The sequence below is a fragment of the Protopterus annectens genome, chromosome 6.part0 (assembly GCF_019279795.1).
Source record: "Protopterus annectens isolate FY-2018-M chromosome 6.part0, PAN1.0, whole genome shotgun sequence".
Lineage (NCBI taxonomy): Eukaryota > Metazoa > Chordata > Ceratodontiformes > Protopteridae > Protopterus > Protopterus annectens.
In genome coordinates this window covers 766,225,827-766,231,826 of record NC_056737.1, presented here as the reverse complement: position 1 = coordinate 766,231,826, position 6,000 = coordinate 766,225,827, and the positions used below count along the sequence as shown (strand labels likewise).

Genomic DNA, 6,000 nt, shown 5'->3' with positions numbered 1-6,000 from the left:
TTGTATAGCAGTAATAGGCTGTTAATTTGTATAAAAGATAATCATGATTGCAACTGTAAATAAATTATGGTATAGTCTGAAAGATGAAAGCTATTGTTTTCACTGTATTTTAATATTCAAAATGTATTGGCTAGGTTCTAATATAGTTTATGACACATGAGCTGATTTAGTATTATATCTGCAAAAGAGCTGCTTATCTTTTAGAACAAATCAAATAAGGTTATTAACAATAGGCAAAGGAAAGTGACTCGTGCATTTGTATCATCGGTATGGTTATGTTTCAGAAAGGAAATTGAAATAAATGCACTGCAACAAAGCTATTTCTGACTGAGGAAAGAAGCACAGATAAATCATGTATAAAAGGTTTAAACACTGTGCAATATTTACAGCATGAAAGGCCTGTAAAGAATCAGAAACAGAACATATATGTTAACATTTTACTAGGCCACATTATTAGTAGTAAGTGCAGTTGGCAAATCTGTGGCAAAATTCACAGGCAAATTATAAGGTCAGTATATTCCAGAAGTGAATTATCCACATTATAAGACTGAAAGGATGGCACTCTTGACAGCTGTGACCAAAAGTAGGAATGCCACAGTTAAGTGTCGAGTGCTACTACTTTGGATCGGTTTTCTGTGTATTTCAGTTTAGGTAGGCTCAAGGAAATTATGCATTTAAAACCATTTTTTGCTACCCCTGCTGACTTCAAGTTCTGTTAGTCTGTTCTTTGTCCTTCACCTTATTAGTTCTCTGTGGGGGTAATAACTAGGTGACTGACACTCCATAAAGAGAAAGATACTCACAGGGCTGTTGTGGCACTGGAATTTGGCTTTTTCATTAAGCAATACCTTAGTATTTTGTTCTTCACAGGTATGCTTTGATGTCAGTGATGGAAGTAAGCATGTGCTTCCATGCCTGTGCCCCATTGTGGACGATTGACAACAGAGTAAGAAGTGGAGTAAGCAATGTAGCACAAGGCACTTGGCCTACATTATGGACTATCAAACATGTAAACAAATCCTTTTGAGAGAAGGGATCTTGCCGTTAGGTGCTCAAATCCACCCTACCTTGCTGCCTGGGTTGATAGTATCACAGACAGGTGATTGCCTCTTTATGCCATCAAATTAGTATTTTATTTATTTATTTATATTTGTTACCTGGGTAGTGTCCGACTGAGCAAGTAGAGTGTTGTCAGCGGAGACCCAGGGAGAAAAGCACCAGTACAGAAACAATGTAGTTATGAAAAACAAAACTGCCATTACAGAAATATTAACAACAATGCAAATACAATTAATAAAGAAACAGTTTTGAAAACATGTAGTATAACATAATACAGAGATATAAATAGCTGGAATAATAAAAAAATCTATCAGAAATAAGCAAAATCTGATAAAAAACATGGGATATAAGCACTAGCTGCTTAAAAGTGCAGACAAGAGGTGTACTAGAAGAGAGTTGTGAAGAATAGGAAAAAGAAATTAGCCAGGTGAAATACATGAGCAGAGCCATTTGCTATTGATATAGTCTTTTAGGCTTTTTTAAATGAATAGATATTAGGATTGTTTTGGATGTGCTGAGGAAAAGCATTCCCGTCCTTAGCTATTTTATTGGAATAGAGGGAGTCACCATGATAGATGTGAGACTGGGTAACTTTTAGCATCAGTCTGTTGGAAGACCTAAGGGACCTAAAGTTAAAATTGGGTTGGACCAGGCTTGAAAGTGCAAGACACACATACTGGGGTTGTGTAAGACTTTGTGGGCAAAGGTAAGTTGGTTTAGTGTTAACAGGTTGGGAAGTTCCAGCCAGTTGAGTTGCTGAGGTGTGTAGCAGTGATGAGTATTGTGGGGATGACTGGCCACAAATGTAGCTATTTTATTATAGCAGGACTCTAAATTATTAAGGTCAGTCTTACATAGGTTAGTGAAAGTATTTGAGCAATAGAGGAGGATAGATATTAAGTGAGATCTAGCTGTGGCTAGTCTGGCTTGGTGAGTAAGGTATGGTTTGGCCCTGTAGAGAGCAACAAGTTTGGTATGCCCCTTTTTGATTGTTAGGGAGATATGTTTATCAAATTTTAGTTTGTCATCTATTGTTATTCCTAGGAGCTTGGTCTGATTAGTAGGTTCAAGTTTTGTTCCATTAGAGGAGAAAATATAGAGAGGTATTGAGCTAAGCTTGGATGATTTGTTTGAGAAAATCATTAACTTAGTCTTGTTTGGGTTTAGGATGAGTTGATGGAGAGAGAGGTAATTTTCAATGTCTTGGAAAGAATTTTGCATTTTGTGTTGAAGTTCTTTGGTGGGAAAGGGCTGAGCAGGTAAGAGTGGAATTCTTTGCATACTGGATGATAGTGGCAAGTTTGGTGGTGGAAATTAGGTTGTTGGTAAAAATGAAAAAGAGGAGGGCTCCAAGTATGAATCCTTGGAGTACACCAGTGGATACTGGTAGTAGTGGGGAGAGTTTGTTCTCCCATTTTGTAGCCTGCTGACAGTTTGTTAGATAGCTGTGAAACCTTTTTAGAGATGATGAATTGAGATTGTACAATGCAAGTTTGTTTATAGCAGTTGGTGGGATACGGTGTCAAAGGCTTTTGGCATATCCAGGAAAATTGCTGAGGCTAAAACCGCGAAATGGACCAGTCTGTGAGACCAGAAAACAATCAGTTACATAGACATCCCCGGGTCAGTACACAGGAACCCTTGGAAGTTATACAAATATTTGCTGATCTTAAGTACCTGTGGAGTGAATGGGAGAGAAAGTAGTCCACTACTGTGTAGTGCTTGCTTATACAAGGCCAAAAATTACCACGATTTATTTTACAGAAGTAAATATTTAAATGGCTGACTGCATATCAGGTCCTAGGGATGAGGAAAAAAAGGGGCCAATAGTGTGCACGCTTAAACTTTATGCTAATTAAGGAGTTTAATGTAAAGACACTGAAACTTAAGACATAACATACACTGCAGGCAGTGTATTGTAATATAGTGTATATAATATAGTGTAATTTTAGATTTGTCCTATGATTCCTTTCATGTATTAATTTTGTTTTAATTACATAATTAATAGTATTTAATAGAGTTAGCACAACATTCCTCTTTGAATTTAAAGAGACTATCAATGTTTTCAAAACAGCTTACCAGGATACTCATTTTTTTTATACCTAGGCTTATTATGAGATACTGCTGAATGCCAATCTTTTTGGAATAAAGAAACAAAATACATTTTTTTACATTTTCAGTTTGCCTCCGCTGACTGTCAATCATTAGCTCCCATCTAGCCAATTGGTCCATTCATTCCCTATTACCAGGGTGAGGGTTGACCAAGAGGGTCATTATTTAAACAGCCAGTAAGGGTGGTGCATATATTCTTTTTTTTTACATTTTTGAGGATCTAACCTCCTCAAGCACATAAGAGTAGGGGGTGTGCAATAGACTGACCACATCAATCGTCCTCACTTCCCCAGTCTTTACCAGGAAAACATATGCTCCCAAGTGAGCTATTGTCCTCACCCCACCCCCAGGAGAGGTGTGAAGGCTTCAACCCTTCACTCCTTCCTTTCATATCTGGCTCTTCTAGTGCTGGGATCACTAGCTGAATCCCAGGGCTGCATGTCTCTATGCCACAAAATCAGGCTAAAAAAGAAAAATGACTTGGCAGGCTTATTTTTTTTAAAATCTTATGTTCTGGTCTAAGAATCTGAAATGCTTTACGACAGAATATGAAACGGCATTGCTTCACTTTATTGAACAAAAATAAAATGGTACAGTCCAACAAGGCTGTATGTTGTTTAGATGAGATTATTGTGACCTGCACTGCTTTTCTTGTTGTCTTTCAGGCAACCTTTGTGCGCTGCTCAGAACTGGATACATTTCAGCACTGATGGACAGTTATTCACTAGAGGCCAGTACAGCTGTAGCTCCACAGGTAAATACATTTCTCTATTTGATTTTCAGCTTGTAAAGCTGTCTTGCAGATTCATCAACATTCATTGACTCTTGAGATGTACTAGCTTGTTCTGACATAAAGACATAGGCTAAGTGCTTAAAATTTTGCATTCTCCTTCTCTGTGCAGTATGCAGTGTATGCTGAAATAAGGCGAAGCATTCTAATAACCACTGATCATGCAAAAGGAGGTCTAGTGTCTGTAACAGCAGGACTAAGTCTGGCAGAAATTAGGATAGCTTGGTGTACTAAACTTTTCTATGCTGCCGATGACTCCCCCAGTATACCATAATGCACTGTGGTGCCTAACATCTTCAGATCTTCATTACTGCTTTAAATCTTGGTGCATGTAAAATTGCTTAAAGCTACCTTAAAACTATATTACAGGAATTTTCAACCTTTCTGTAAGTTAATATGTAATGTTTACTGATGTTGTTCATACTGATCACTGCTGCAGTAGCATTAACTATATGGGGATTATATCTTGCCAAGGATATAATAGCCAACCAGCTTGCAAAACACCTTCCACGCCTCCAAATCATCAATCTGAGCTGACTAAAAGATATGTTTGGGTGCAAAGCCCTTCAGAGCGTTACAGCCACCAAAGAGTATGCTCCTCTGAGTCTTTTGAGGATCGATGGTCGGCTTGTGCTTTCTTTGGCTGGGCAGATAAATTCCCTTTGTGGAAAAAACTTCCATTTTCTTATTTTTTTACTGATGTTTTATTGCTTTCCTTTTCAGGAAAGTTATTTTAAAGCTAGGAGTGTTGTGTTTTAACAGATTGTCTCGAGACTGTAATGTACTTTTAAATGGAACACTTGTTTCTGTGAGTTTAAAAGTTGTGTTATTTAACTGATAAGCTATTTTCTGCAGAGAAATTGTTTATTTTAAGGTGGTCGGGCTGCCATATTGTTTGAAAGAGCTTTTTACTGTGTTTTTTCTCTTAAAGTAAATTTTGTGGACTGATAGTTTAACTGGGATTGTTGTTTATTATTCCCAGATTAGTGGCACAAGTTTTGGCTTGACCATGGAACAGATTGTCTCTCCCAAAGTCAGTCTTTCTTCTAGCCACACAAAAAAGTTAAGCAAATAGCCTTTGCCACCATAGTAGGCTAGCAATTTGCCTCAACTGCAGGTGTGTGATTCTGCTATGGCCATTTGTTGTACCTCAGTCCACTCATCTTGTACCCCAGATCCCTCTTGTAGCACCTACAGTCTGTATGGGCCAGGGATTAGCCACTGTTGGAGTCCCCTTAGTGGGCAAGGAAGAACCCCTCTTGTTGGTCCTGGGAGTAGGAACAGGGAAGGTTTTCCTGTTGTGCCAAAATGCTGTGCCCATCCTTGGGGAAGCAGCGACTGCCATTAGTAACATGGTTGGCCACATTTTTCCTGTCAAAAAGAAACAGAAAACCAAGCATTTATTTCCTCTTCCTGAAATTTCTTTGGATAGGAATAGTTTACTAGGACAGGCTCAGGGTTTGATTCAGGCTATTGATTCTTCTTGTAAAGTCATTTCCAGTAAAAGAAAGATGGCTGCCTCCTTTCCTGAAGAGAGTCAAGATTCTGAATCTGAGCAGGCAGGTGAAGGGATGGATTCAGTGTTTTGTCCTCAGATTTCTGATTCAGACACAGACGAGCGCTCACTTTTGATTCTCCCTGTGGGGGTTTCTCTGAGACTATTAATAGAATGTTCCAGTGTTTTCAGTGGGAGAACAATGATTTCTCAGTCCCTCAAAAATGCTATGAGTTGTTACAGAAGGATTTTCCAAAACCTACACCCATTCTCCCTGTCTTGTCTGCTTTAGAGGATGTATGTCTTACTGCTTGCAATTTTCCTGATAGCCAGCTGTCCTTAAAAAGGCAGATAGAATGTGTACAGTTCCTTAGTCTTTTAAATTTTATACACTATTCCCAAACCTGACTCAGCAGCCATATAGCCTTAGTTAACTCCTCTGCTGTTATGCACTTACTTATTTCCAGTCCTACTTTTTCTAATAAAGATGGGAAAGTTATTGATAGGTATGGGAAAAAATGTATACTTCTGCAACTTTGAATTT

The 6,000-nt window shown here is 38.3% G+C and overlaps 1 protein-coding gene across 1 annotated transcript in view; it reads left to right on the top strand.

Moving 5' to 3' along the window:
* Positions 1-3,841: 3,841 nt before the first annotated feature.
* Positions 3,842-6,000, top strand: part of LOC122804073 (F-box/WD repeat-containing protein 7-like) — a 380,857-nt gene continuing 378,698 nt past the window's right edge. Inside the window, exon 1 of the mRNA XM_044073735.1 lies at positions 3,842-3,925. The gene's annotated coding sequence lies outside the window, so the exon portion shown is untranslated. The remainder of the gene's footprint in view (positions 3,926-6,000) is intronic.